Genomic DNA, 15,007 nt, shown 5'->3' with positions numbered 1-15,007 from the left:
ACCACACTGGGAAACCCAGCCAGATGGGCAGGGTAGAAATAAATAAATAAATTTATTAATTTATTTTATTTTTAATCTATGCTATATGCCTCAAGAGGTCCGGAGGGTGGCAACATGAGAACGGACCTTCTCTGAAGTGGCTCCATGTCTATGGAATGCTCTCCCCAGGGAAGTTCGCCTGGTGCCTTCATTATACAATTTTAGGCACCAAGCAAAAAGGTTTCTTTTTAACCAGGCCTTTGGTTGATCTTATTGACATCCAACACCCTTTTAGAATGTGGCTTTTGGCGGGAGGGTTATTGGGTTACTGCCTTTGGTTTGATTTTATATGTTGTGGTCTTGTTGTGAACCGCCCTGAGACGTCTAGGTATAGGGCGGTGCATAAATTGAATCTTCTTCTTCTTCTTCTTCTTCTTCTTCTTCTTCTTCTTCTTCTTCTTCTTCTTCTTCTTCTTCTTCTTCTTCTTCTTCCAGTATTAAGTATTTTGAATTGTGTATGTTGTATTCTCATATGTATAAGTTTAAATGGTTCCCTGGTAAATAACTCACTGTTCAAAATAATATTGGGATTGAGATGTGCTCCTTAACAACATGAGAAGAAAACCCACCCCCCACCTATCTCACATTGGTCAGAATATCCCATATTCTGTTGTGCAAATGTAGGTGGCATCTGATGCCTCGTGTCCAAATCAACGCCTCCTCCAGTTGTTAAATGTGGTTGCCAATCCGGCATATATAATCCATGTGAAGGAGTTGCCTCACTTGTTGGATCAGGGCACATGTTGTTATCCACCTAGCATCAATGTCTGCTAGGTGGCTGCAGATGAGTAAAAACATATTATACAAGAACCATCATGTTTTTCAGCATTAGTTGTGAAGCGGCAGCACAGGTGGAACAGCGACAGCAATATTAATCTATCATCCCAGGATGACAGCAAAAGTACAAAAACAATTGATTTTTTATTAACATCTTTAGAATCTGTAATAAATCACTATCTGGTGGGAAAGTGACGTATTTTCTTCCTCTTACGGTCCTGGCATTTTGTAATCAGTTTATATGAAGTATTCCATTTTCTCCAAGCTAGATTATCTGGTTTGTATGTGTCACATTTTGTGGATTCATATGAAGAATGAAAACTATTAGTGTGAAATTGTTTGTTTACTTATTTATTCATTCCCAGTGTTATTATACACACATTTATTTAAGCAAAAAACCCTTCAACATTTCTTTAAAATACTGATCCTAGAATAAAATACTGATCCTCTGATCCTAGAAACATAGGAAGCTGCCTTTTTCCTAGTCAGACCATTGGCCTATCTAGTATTGATCCAGTATTATCTTCACTAATTACCAATGGCTCTCCAGAGTTTCCGAAAGGGAGTCTTTCCCAGCCCTACCTAAAGATGCCTGGGATTGAACTCAGCACCTTTTGCATGTGGATTACAAAATCCCAGAATTGTAGAGTTGGAAGGTACACCAAGGGTCCTCTAGTCCAATCCCTGGCAATGCAGGAATCTCTACTAAAGCATCCATGGCAGATAGCCATCCAACCGCCAAGAAAGGAGGGTCCAAAGTAGTCTGTAACTCTGTCCAACAAGTCTTACTGTCAGAAGGTTATTTCTAATGTTTAGTCGGAATCGGCTTTCTTGTAATTTGCACCTACAGATTCAGGCTCTATCCTCTGAAGCAGCAAAGAAATAAACTTGCCCCATCTTCCATGTGATAGCCCTTCAGATATTTGAAGATGGCTATCATTTCACCTCTTCTCTGCAACTGAGCTACAGCCCTTTCGTTATTATATTTTTCCAAATGACTGCCTCTAAGTATTTTAGGTATGCCTAAGTAAGCCTAACTTTCTTTGATATTGTTGTTGTTATAATTTTTTTTTTTAAAAAAAAAACCTTTATTGCGTTACATCAATTAAAAAAAACATAAATACATCATCCATAAAAACAAACACAAAAGAAAAAATATATCGAAAGAATTTAGAATACAAAACCAATTTCAAGTTCCCTACTACTTAGGTACACATGTCTTATACAAATCAGATTCATTATCTGACTTCCCACCACCACGTCGAGAGCCATAACTCAACAATATATTCAGCAGTGTCTTCATCTAGTCGTAGTTCGTACCTCGCGGTTTTTATATCGTACCAACTGTAATTTTTACATTTCCCAAAGTCAACTCCATGTATGAGAGAAATTTATTCCAGTCGTTAATAAATTTGTTATTTCTCTGTTGCCTGATCTTTTGAGTCATTATTGCTGTATCCATGTACTCAATTAATTTGTTCTGCCAGTCGCTGATCGTTGGGATATGAGATGTTTTCCAACTCTGTGCTAACAGTATCCTTGCGGATACTGTCGCATACTGAAAAAAAGTTTGGTCGTCTTTATTAATTTCTTCTCCTATCATTCCTAGAAGGAATGCCTCGGGCTTTTTTGGAAATGTATACCTTAGGACCTTTTTTAACTCGTCATATACCAACCCCCAAAACCTTTTTATTTCTTCGCAGGACCACCACATATGGAAGAAATCTCCCTCTTTCTTCCTACACTTCCAGCACGTCTTGTCCCCGGTTCTATACATTTTAACTAATTTTGTTGGTGTGATGTACCACCTGTACCCTCCGCCCCCTTTTTCTTTTTTCTTTTCCTTCTCCTGCAATGAGGCTCCATTTTAATATTTTAATGTTCCATTATTTTAATGTTGTATTTTATTTTTGTTTTTAAGTTGTAATCACTCATCTTGTTTTTATTATTGCTTGTAAGCCGCTCTGAGCCCGGCCTTGGCTGGGGAGGGCGGGGTATAAATAAAAAATTATTATTATTATTATTATTATTATTACATCATCTTTTCCATATTCTCTCGGAATCTGACGCAAGCTGAGAATTTCATGTCTTTAGTCCATAGTTTTGTCCATCTTTCATATTCAATGGGGTGTCCTAGGTCTATGGCCCACTTAATCATAACATCTTTGATTTCCTCATCCATTGTATCCCAATCTAGTAGCTGGTTATACATTTTAGTTAGGAGTTTAGATTTTCCCTCTATTATTTCTAATTGGAATCTGGATTTGTTCTTACTCATTCCGGTTTTTTTATGTTCCCTCCAAATAGCATTAATTTGGTGGTATTGAAACCATCCCGCTAGTTTATCTTTTAATTCTTCGTAGGTTTTAATTTCCCATCCTTTATCTGATCTTCTTAGGAGGTCGGCGTATGTCCATCTTTTACCTTCCATGTTTAGTTTCTTAATTATTAGGATGTCAACGGGTGACAGCCACCAAGGGATATCTTTTTCTACTAACCTTTTGCACCTGTTCCACACCTCCAACAGCGCGCCTCTTATAATATGGTTGGAGAATCCTTTGTGTACTTTCCCCTTGTCTTGCCACAGGTACGCATGCCACCCATATCTAGTATTAAAGCCCTCCAAATCCAGTAGGTCCGTATTATCTAGAGCTATCCATTCCTTAGTCCAGCAGAGGCATGACGCCTCGTAGTATAATTGCAGGTTTGGCACTGCAAACCCTCCTCTATCCCTTCTGTCAGTGAGCAGCTTATATTTAATCCTGGCCCTTTTACCCTGCCAGATAAATCTGGAGAGGGTCCTCTGCCAATCTTTGAACATAGTTGTGCCCCTGACTACTGGGATATTTTGGAATAGGAATATCATCCTTGGAAGGATGCTCATTTTGATGTCTGCCATTCTTCCCTCGCAAGAAAGTTGTAATCTATTCCAGCTATCCAGGTCTCTTTTGCACTCTCTCCAAGTTCTATTGTAATTATCTTCCACCAGATTTATATTTTTTGGGGTAATCCAGATACCCAGATATTTGACCTTTTTCGATAGCGTTAACCCGGATTCCATCTCGATTTTATTTTTTAGTTGTTCATCTACATTTTTTATCAACATCTTCGTTTTGCTTTTATTCAATTTAAAGCCGGATAGTCTACCAAACGTTTCCATTAACTCAATCATTGTGTTAATCCCATTTGCGGGGTCTTCTAATGACACTACTAAGTCGTCAGCGTAGGCCTTAACTTTGTACTCTTTTGTGCCTATTCTGATCCCTCTTACTTCAGATGTTTCTCTTATCTTGTTTAGAAGAGTTTCCAGAACCAAGATAAACAACAGGGGCGACAGAGGGCACCCCTGTCTTGTACCTTTAGTGATCTTAAATGAGTTAGTCAGGTTACTGTTGATAATTACTTTCGCTCTTTGATCAGAGTAAATCGACTTTATAGCTTCTAGAAATGGCCCTCTTATTCCAACCTTTTCCATGCACTTTATGAGGAAGTGCCAGGATACATTATCGAAAGCCTTCTCAGCGTCTATAAAGACTAAGGCAGCGGGGATGTCAATTCTAAGATCCAAATATTCAATTATGTTAATTATATGTCTTACATTATCCTTAATCTGCCTGCCGGGCAGAAATCCGGCCTGGTCTTTGTGGATCGCTCTATTCAGGTATTTCTTTAATCTGCTAGCCATTATTCCTGCAAAGATCTTATAATCATCATTGAGCAGTGATATTGGTCTGTAATTCTTTATATCGAGCGCATCCGAGTCTGCTTTCGGAATTACCGTTATGTATGCCTCTCTCCATGAGTCAGGTGTGTCTCCCCCTTGTAAGATGTTGTTGATTACGTTACACAAAACCGGGGCCAGATATTCCTCTAGGGTTTTGTAGTATTTTTGAGACAGGCCATCCGGGCCTGGGGCTTTCCCCGGTTTCATTTTCTTAATAATGTTCCTGACCTCTTCCACCGTTATTGGGTCATTTAAGAGTGCTTTTTCTTCTTCTAGTAGTTGTTCCCCTCCACTGCTTTCCAAATACCTGTTTATCTCATTTATATCCTCATCTTCCTTCTTTTTATACAGAGCTTCGTAGTACTGCTGGAACTTTCCCTTTATCTCATTAGGATCTTCTATTATTTGGGCTTCATGTTTAATTTTATTAATTACTCTTTGTTTTTTCCTTTTCCTCAGTTGCCACGCTAGTAATTTACCTGTTTTATTTGCCGACTCAAAATATTTCTGTTTCATCAGTTTTATTCCCCACTCTATTTCTTGGTTTATCAATGTTGAATATTGGGTTTGTAATAATTTACCGAGTTGTTTGATCTTTTCATCTTCAGGATTTTTTATTAAATTTCTCTCTGTTTCTTTTAATTGTTTAATTATTTCAGCCTTTTTTACCTCTCTCAAGTTCTTTTTATATTTATTCTGTTGGATCAAGAAACCCCTAAGTACTGCTTTACTTGCATCCCAGACCACATCGATTTTTGTTCCTTTATTCAAATTTTGATCAAAGTATTCTTTCAAGATGTTCTTTGCCTTACCGATTGTATCATCCTGTTCCAATAGGTGGTCGTTCATTCTCCATCTATAAGGACCTGATAACTTACACTTTATTTCCAAAAATATAGGATTGTGGTCCGAGAGTGTTCTGGGGTCTATTTCACATTTCACCGATCTTGTCGAGAGCTCTCTGGAGACCCAGATCTGGTCAATTCTACCCCAGCTTTGATGGACTCCGGAGAAATGTGTAAACTGCTTTTCTGTAGGGTTTTTGAACCTCCAGATGTCAATTAAATCTAAATTTTCTTGGAGGTCATCAAAAGTTTTGGGGAGTTTCCCCTGGTTCCTTTTTCTCTTTTTTTCACTTCTATCTATCTCAGGTTCCGGGACTCCATTCATGTCACCAAGTACAATTAAATTGTGGTTTTCCAATTCTAACAGTACTTGTTCCAATTTTCTATAGAATTCAGTTTGGTTTGTGTTGGGGGCATAGATCGATACTACATTGATTCTTTCCCCTTGGTAGATAATTTGAACTCCGAGGATCCTCCCTTCTTCGTCTTTATAAATTAGTTTAGGTTCCAATTTCTCTTTCACATAGATTACCAAACCTCTCTTTTTATTCACTTCTGAGTTTATGAATTCCACTCCTAATTTTTTGTTAACCAGTATATGTTTGTGTTTTTTAGCTACATGGGTCTCCTGGCAGCAAATCACATCGCATTTTTTATTTCTCAGGACTTTCTCTATTTTATTTCTTTTTGATTTTTCGTTTAAACCGTTAACATTCCATGTTAGAAGAGTTAAAGACATTGCTAAAATTATATATCGGGTTTATTCCAAACTTTCAGTTCCTAACTTCTTCCTCCTCTTCCGTGTTCTCCTCTTCCACCTCACCTTCCTCCTCTTCCCCCCCCAGCTCCCCCAGCTCCCTCTCCCTCCCCCCCTCGCAGCCCCACCCTTCCCTCCTCCTCGATTCTCCCGTTTCCTGCGTCCTGTCTATCTATTGCTCTATCTTCCTTTTTACTCAACTCCCTTTCGTATCTCCTCAGAAACTTTTCTATCTCTAATGGATTGGTCAGTTTGAATCTCTTATCCTTAAAGAAGAAAGCGATTCCTTCGGGGAATTCCCATCTAAATTGAATATTATTCCTTCTGAGAACACCTGTTATATGTCTATATCCCTCCCTTTTGCGTAGCAGCCTAACTGGGATCTCTTTAAGTACAATTATTGGTCTACCGCCTATTATTAATTTTTTATGATAACTCGTTTTAAGAACCAAATTCCTCATTCCTATTGAATTAAACACTACTAAGCAATCCCCAAGGGGTTTCTTAGTCCTGTTCTGGTATGTTCTTATTTTAATTCTAAAGGCGTTGTCTATCGTGAATGCGACCTCCTCCTCCTTCACCTCTAACCACTTTGCTAGTTCCTTGGTTATTTTTTCTCTGACATTCTCGTTCATCTCTTCTTCTATACCTCTAAATTTTAGGTGCATTTGCCTTTGTCGCATTTCTGTCATTGCAATACTGTCCCATATCTGTTCTTGTGTTTTGTTCAGCTCACGCATCTCCTCCTTCACCTTTTCTGTCTCCCTTTTCTGTTCTCTCGTATCTTTTTGAATTTTTTTGTTGGTTTCCTCGAGTGTCTTGTTGTTGTTATAAATTTGAGATTCAGTACAATTCATTTGATCTACACGAGAGTTATAATATGTGCAGGGTGCTTTTATATATATATAAAGCTTTTGTACATTAAGAGTGATAAAAGGTAAAGGTAAAGGACCCCTGACAGTTAAGTCCAGTCACGAATGGCTCTAGTTGTTGTTTGGATTTGATATCCCGCTTTATCACTACCTGAAGGAGTCTCAAAGCAGCTAATATTCTCCTTTCCTTTCCTCCCCCACAACAAACACTCTGTGAGGTGAGTGGGGCTGAGAGACTTCAGAGAGAAGTATGACTAGCCCAAGGTCACCCAGCAGCTGCATGTGGAGGAGCGGAGACGCGAACCCGGTTCACCAGATTACGAGTCTACTGCTCTTAACCACTACACCACACTGGCTCTCTGGGGTTGCGGCGCTCATCTTGCTTTACTGGCCGAGGGAGCTAACGTTTGTCCGCAGATAGTTTTTCCGAGTCATGTGGCCAGCATGACTAAGCAGCTTCTGGTGAAACCAGGAGCAGCGCATCAAAACGCCGTTTCCCATTCCCTCCGGAGCGGTACCTATTTATCTACTTGCACTTTGACGTGCTTTCAAACTGCTGGTTCACAGGAGCTGGGACCGAGCAACGGGAGCTCACCCCATTGTGGGGATTCGAACTACCAACCTTCCGATTGGCAAGTCCTAGGCTCAGTGATTTAGACCACAGCGCCACCCGAGTCCCTTATTAAGAGTGATAAATGCCTGTAAAGAGGATGAAATGTCTTCATCCTTTAAAATATGGCTAGGTACACATGACATTTTATTCTAGAATCAATGGAGACCGAGTACTTGCTTTCCTGCGTGGTCTACACAATCTAGATCTATTGCATATTTTTTTGCCCTTGAAAAGTGCTTCTTGAGAAACTGGTTTTATTCCAAAAATAAAAGCTCACTGCAGATTCATTCTGCATTACCCTGCAGTGTGTCCATTTGAAAACATAAGAAAACATAAGAAAGGTGGTCGCAGCAATGGGGGTGGGGTTCTACATCTGCCCAATGACATTTGGAGGGGGGGAGTATACCAAGTTTATAATTACCACTTCCTTCTTTATGCACAGAGAGGAAAAAGCAGAGATAACCTAATAAAGGGAAGGATTCAAATATATATCAAGTAACCCCACCCATCCTATTGGATGCCAGGATGCCAGGATGTCATATGTTGAGGGTGAGCATGAACTATTACTGATTTAGAAAAGCTACATTTTGTGCTACAAATGGGTTTATGCGTACACAGGCTAAGTAATATATTGCAGCTGACCCCTTTCAAGACAAAATGGTTTTAAACTTCAAAGAGAGGATGGGGTGAGGGAGAGAGGGAGACAGAGATACCACCACTTAACTTACTGGATGATTTTGCCCATGTCACCAGCGGTTAAGAAATTAAAATTCTAAAATGTGGTTTCTTTATATATATTGCCGTATTTAACAGCCTTTTTTCTTAACAAATGCTTGAAATTAAAATGTGGCACGTTCACTGCTTGGCCTGAAACTCACGCTGTCATTGTTGTGAAGGAAATCAGAATCATACAATTTATCCCCCCCCCTTTTGAGTATATATTTAATGTGACACAAAAATCAGACATACTGGAGGAAGAACAGAGAAGGGCTGTAGATCATTAGTAGATAATTATGCTTATTTTTGAGTTGATCATGAGGATCATGCTAAAAAAATGCATCTTCAAAATTACTGGCATGCATTGTATTTTGTGTGTTTAATGTATTAATTAAGGCCAAATTCCAAAAATCCATTTGTCTTACTTTAAGATTCACATACTTGGTTCAAGTTTCATTCAGCTCAGAAAATCTCATGTTGTTTAAAGTCCATTATACTGCCAGCTCCAAAACTTTGAATCTCTTGTGTTGATTTCTAGTCTTAAACGGTGGGCATTAGATCAGAGGTTGCCATTTCTTTTGCACTGCTTTCCAAAGCCAATTCCACTGAAAGTCTAGGCAGAATGGAAACCTGGCAACGCCGTGAAATAGAACAAATCTAAAATTCAAGGTAAAGTAGAAGGTTTATCCTCAGCGGAGAATTTGTAAGATAATTAAAGCAAAACCCCACCTGTTCTCAAATGTCTTGACCTATTGCTTTCTCTCTCCAAATTGGAAAGTACCTGGCTTAGAATATCAATGACATGACTGCTGCATATTCATTGTAAAGGAATCTGAATGCTCCTAATTAATACACACAATTGATCCCCAAAAAGTGTATCTTAGCAGATTTACACTTTTTGCTTGTACTGTCTCTGCATTAAGCCATCAGGATTAAAGTGAGCTGCAGCGGACAGGGAATTGAAATAAATGAAGATAATGAAAGGAAAAGAAATAGCACTCTACATATCATGAAACTCTACATATCATGAAACCCTACTGTATAGTCAGAAAAAACAGGATTAAAAACAAACTATTTGGGAGGGGGGGAATGATAAACCATTCACTTCGATGTAAATCAGGTAAGATTACATAATCCACTTAGAGGTATTTATATACAAGTAAGCAGTATACAAATAAATAAAATGATGGCTTTTCTTGTACCTTTGGACCTCTTCTGAGACATCATCAAGAAAACGGCAATGGAAGTGGGAAGGCCTAATATTGGTTTAATTTTCTACATTATGAACACAAAGTTCACTCCAAACTCAAAACATAGGGTTGTTGCCAACTAAAGTAAACTCAAAGTAGACCTATTGAAAGCAATAAGCTTAAATTAGTCATACACATGGGTGTATCCTGTGTACGACTAGCACTAGACACAACCCATAGCTTACAGTACAGTCCTTGAGATGTCTTTTGTATTTTATGAGACTAGTAAGAGATTTATTTGTATTTAAGATGTGCAAGTCTATTCTACCACATGTGGTGGACATGCAAAATAGCAACAGCATTCTGGGAAATGATACATCATGAACTGAAAAAAGGTTTAAGATAACTTTTGTGGAAAAACCAGAAGCCTTTTTAATGGGAATAATAGGTGAAGAGATACCAAATAACTTGAAAAGACTGTTTATGTATGTGATGACAGATGTGAGGAGGATGCTTTTAACCCAGGGGTAGAAATAAGAGAAAGTTCCAACCAAAGAAGAACGGATAATCAAGATGATGGACTATGCCGAAATGGCGAAAATGACCGGGAAGACCAGACACCAAGATGATAAGAAATTCAACAAGGACTGGATAAAGTTTATAGAGTACCTGAAAGAACACTGTAAGCATTAAAAGACACTAGGAGGATTGATATAACACTTGTAATGTAATTTTTTAAGTTTAAAAGTGGACAAAAACAAATTTGGATAAGTATATTTAGATGTAGTAAGGGAAAAAAGATATACATTGGAAACCATGGAGGGGGCAGAGGGAAGTCCAGGGGTTCAGAGAATCCCTTAAATGTATAAAATTGACTAAGCTTAAATATAAAGGTTATTTGTAAAAATTGAAAATATTTTTTTTAAAAAAATAAAATAAAATAAGATGTGCAAGTCATTATAAAAACACACATGTCAGTGTGAAAGGGCAGAAGCTACTTGGGATCTCCACACCGCCACGCACCCTCACTTCTACCAGATTTAAATCTGGTTTATGGAATGTCTCCTCAGGAAGGCTTGCCTTGCGCCTTCATTACATATCTTTAGGTGCCAGGTGGAAAAAAAATCATTTTCACCCAGGCCTTTGGCTTATTAAACCATCTATGACCTTTTAAACTGTGGGTTTTTTATTGTTCTGTTTCTTACTATGTTTTGTTTTTCTATGTTTTTATACTGTAAAGCACCCTATGATCCTCAGATAGTATATAAATTTAATCAATACAGTGGTACCTCAGGTTATAGATGCTTCAGCTTACAGACGCTTCAGGTTACAGACTCTGCTAACCCAGAAATAGTACCTCGGGTTAAGAAATTTACCTCAGGATGGAGGGCTTCCGGTGCTGCGCGATCGCGTTACAAGCGGGGGTTTTGCCGTGAGGGAAAACCCCGGGCTATTTTGGAGGTTTGGGGGTGCCCCAGGGCGCGGAGGCCCCCCAAAAACGTCTCTGGAGGGAGTTCAGAGAACCTGGTTCCCGTAGCGACGGAAAGCAAACGGCTTGGCCGTCAGGTAGCCCCGAATTTCGGAGCGAAGAGTACGGCGTTGCTGCTTAGCGGTCGAGGGAAGCCATTGCCGACCTCCATTTAGCGAAGCCCCGAGCTTGGTGCGAAAGCGCTGCATTCTCACGCAAAGAAACTCCGACCAAGAACCTTTAAAAGTGTGAAAATATCAACAAGGAAGTTGGGAGGAGATCCAAGAATTAAGCGGAGTTCAGCCTGAAACGAAATCTGCTCAGCACAGCGCGACTTCAGTGCTGGGAAAAAAAAATGAAAGTGAGTTGCCTTGGCGGACACTTTGTTTCTCTTCCTATCTATCTCCCTTACTAAGCGAACTTTATTTAGAGACTAAATATCAAAAGACCGGTGGGAGGAAGAAGGAGACCAGGGACACACAGTTGCTGTTGAGAGTCCTTGAGGAAACGGAGGGGGGAAAAACGAAAGGAGCTTTTCATCCGCGTTTTGAACTTGAAAGATAAAGGGAAGGTGAACCGGAAAAGAAGGCTCCATTGCTGTTAACAGACTGCAGACTGCAGAGTGTGGTGGACTGAGGAAAAAGGCGCTTACACTCACTCCCGCGGAGAGATATATATATTCACTTTGGTCTCTCTACAAACATATTTTTCCCCCTTTTGCCCCTTATTTCCTTTCTCTTTCCTTTCCTACTCTTCAGGACTGCTGGATAGAAAAGACGGATCGTTTGGACCGTTCTAGAAAATAGGAAATGGCGACATCTTGGAAACTGTGATACTTTGAAGGGACTTAGCGACCTCTAGCGGATAGATTAAAATTAATGGACTTACTTGTGGACTCCCTTCCACGTTTCCCCCCCCCCTTTTTTGATTTTTCTCTTAGTTCTTCTCTATCCCACCTTTCTTTAGCAGACATTAGACTGTTTATCCACTGGACTGTGGAACCGCTCTGGACAGAAAAGGGTAATGTTGGGGAGAGTTATGGGATTGGTAAATGTCTGAGCAGGAAATAATATATTTATACGAAACTGCTAGTGAAAGGGAAATTGTGGAGGGGGGAGATTGAGTACGGTAAGGGGAGGCGGAGAAAATATAAGAGAAAACACAGGAACATAAGATGTCACATACGGTCAAGAAAGGTATGAACGGGGGGACCCCCGGAGAAAGGAGGGGATCTAAACAAGAACCTGATCCCAAGACAGATATTATGAAAATGCTAGTGGAAATCAAGCAGAGTCAAAACAATTTAGAGCAGAAGTTAGAACAAGTGGATAGTAAAATTGGTAACATGGATAAAAAAATAGACGAAACAGTAAATGAAATTAAAGGCCAGATTAAAGAAATATTTAAAAGAACGCAAAATGTAGAAGAAGGGGTGAAGAAGACAAAATTGGAATTAAAGGATATTAAACGGGATAAGGAAAGAATTAGAGTTGAAATGTCGGATTTAAATAGAGCGCAAGAGGAGTTAAAAGATGTTATCGCAATGAATGAACTCCGACAGAGAGAGGTGAATCTTAGGTTGAGAGCCATCCCGGAGACACAAGGTGAGAACATAAAAGAAATACTGATAAGAGAACTGGCGGCTTGGATGGATGTGACACTAGAAGAAATGACTGGAAACGTACAGAATGCATTTAGAATGCGTATCAAAACATCAAAATCCAAAAAGTTTACAGGCGACTGTCTGATAAAATTTAGAGACAAAGAATTTCGAAACAAGGTGTTGCAAAAGAACAGAGAAAAAAGACTAAATATAGGGGGAAATTATATAATTATTTTCAAAGATGTCCCAATTAGACTACTTAAACGAAGAGACTTTTATAAACCACTAGCACAGACTTTGAAAAAGAATAGAATTGAATTTAGATGGGAGTTCCCTGAGGGAATATCATTCGAATATAAAGGGAAAAGACATAGACTAATGAACTCAGAAGAGACCGGGAAATTCCTGAGGAAATATAAGGAATTAAGAACAGAGGAAGGTGGAGTAAGAGAAGTAGAGGAAGGATCACCTAGAAATAAGAGGACAGAGGACGAACAAGAAACGAACGGAAGCGGATCAGAAGAAGAGGAAGAGGAGGAAGGGGAGGAAGAAAGCACAGAAAACCAATAAAGGAAGGAGACAGGGAAGAAAGAGGGGAAAGAAGGAAAAGAGAGAAAAGTTTAGTGAATGTTAGGCAATATGGGGTTAAAGTTTTTAAGTTGGAATGTTAACGGAATAAATGAGAAAAAAAAGAGGAATAAAATTGAACAATTCTTGAAAAAGAAAAATTTGGACATCATCTGTCTCCAAGAGACGCACGTGGCTAATAAGCATAAAAAATTGCTAATTAACAAAAGACTGGGAATAGAGTTTGAGTCCTCCGATAAAGAAAAGAAAAGAGGGGTTGTGTTGTACATTAAAAATAAGATTGAAGCCAAACAAATATTTAGAGATGAGGAGGGGAGGATGGTTGCTGTCCGGATCAGTTGGCAAGGAGAGAGTTTAATTGTGATTGGGATTTATGCACCAAATAATAATAAGACCGAATTCTATAAACACCTTGAAATGAAAATCACAGAATATATGGATCAGAAAATCATTCTTATGGGAGATATGAATGGTGTAATTTCCGTAGAAATGGACAGATTGAGGGAAGGAGTAAGTAAGGAAGGGAAGCTGCCAAAATCATTTTTCTCAATGGTTAAAAACTGTAATTTGATTGATATTTGGCGTCTCAGACACCCCTTGGATAAACAATATACATTCCACTCCGAGCCACACAACTCGATGTCACGGATTGATCAGGTTTGGATATCAAATGAACTATGTCCCAGGGTAAAAAAAATTGATATAAAACCGAGAGTGATTTCTGACCACAGTCCGATAGAATGGGAACTGGAGAGTCACGATAGAAGAACTTTTAGATGGAGGCTAAAAGATTACCTCTTAAATGACCAAAGAATTGTAGAAAACGCACATAAAAAGCTATCTGAATACTTTATGGATAACCGAGACAAAGGTACAAATATTAATATAATCTGGGATGCCAGCAAGGCTGTGATTAGAGGATATTTTATCCAGCAAAACGCGATTAAAAACAGGAACAGAGAGAAAGGAAAAGAGGAAATTTTAAGACAGATTATGGAAAGCGAGCAAAAATTGATTAGGAAGCCCAACTCTCAGAAAATAAAAGAAAACATAAAAATTCTCCAAGCCCAATTTGCAGCGATATTAAACAGAGAGATAGAGTGGAACATCAAAAAGCTAAGACAAAAGAGTTTTGAATTTTCAAATAAATCTGGAAAGTGGCTGGCGTGGCAAATTAAGAAGAGAAAAGAACAAAGCACAATAAACAGAATTGTAATAGAAGGGGAAGAGGTTACTGATCCAAAAGGAATTAGGAAAGAGTTTTTAAACTATTATAGAAGCCTTTATAAAAAGAAAGAGAGAAATAATTTAAGGAAGATAGAAAGATTTCTGAAAGAGAAAATGATACAGAAAATCCCAATTGATGGAAAGCAACGTTTAAATAAGCCAATCGAAATAGAAGAGATAGAAGAGGTAATTAAAGATCTAAAAAGAGGGAAGGCTCCGGGACCCGACGGATTCACAGCAAGTTATTACCAAGAGATGAAATCAGTGCTTCTGAACCCTTTGAAGGAAACTATGAATAATGTTTTAAGAAAAGGAGAAATCCCGGAGACCTGGAAGGAGGCGTTTATTACTCTAATCCCGAAACAGGATGCAGACCTAACCCAGGTCAAAAATTATAGGCCAATTTCGTTGTTGAACACGGATTATAAAATATTTGCAGGCATCCTAGCGAGAAGACTGAAGTCTATTTTGGTGGAAACTATTCACAAAGATCAGGCCGGGTTTCTTCCAGGCAGGAATATGAGGGATAATATAAGAAATATAATTAATATGCTTGAATTTCTATCGGTGAGAATTGATAAGCAGGT

The sequence above is a fragment of the Podarcis bocagei genome, assembly GCF_964188305.1.
Source record: "Podarcis bocagei genome assembly, chromosome: 9".
Lineage (NCBI taxonomy): Eukaryota > Metazoa > Chordata > Lepidosauria > Squamata > Lacertidae > Podarcis > Podarcis bocagei.
The sequence above is the reverse complement of the archived record's forward strand: the minus strand, read 5'-3'. Positions refer to the sequence as shown.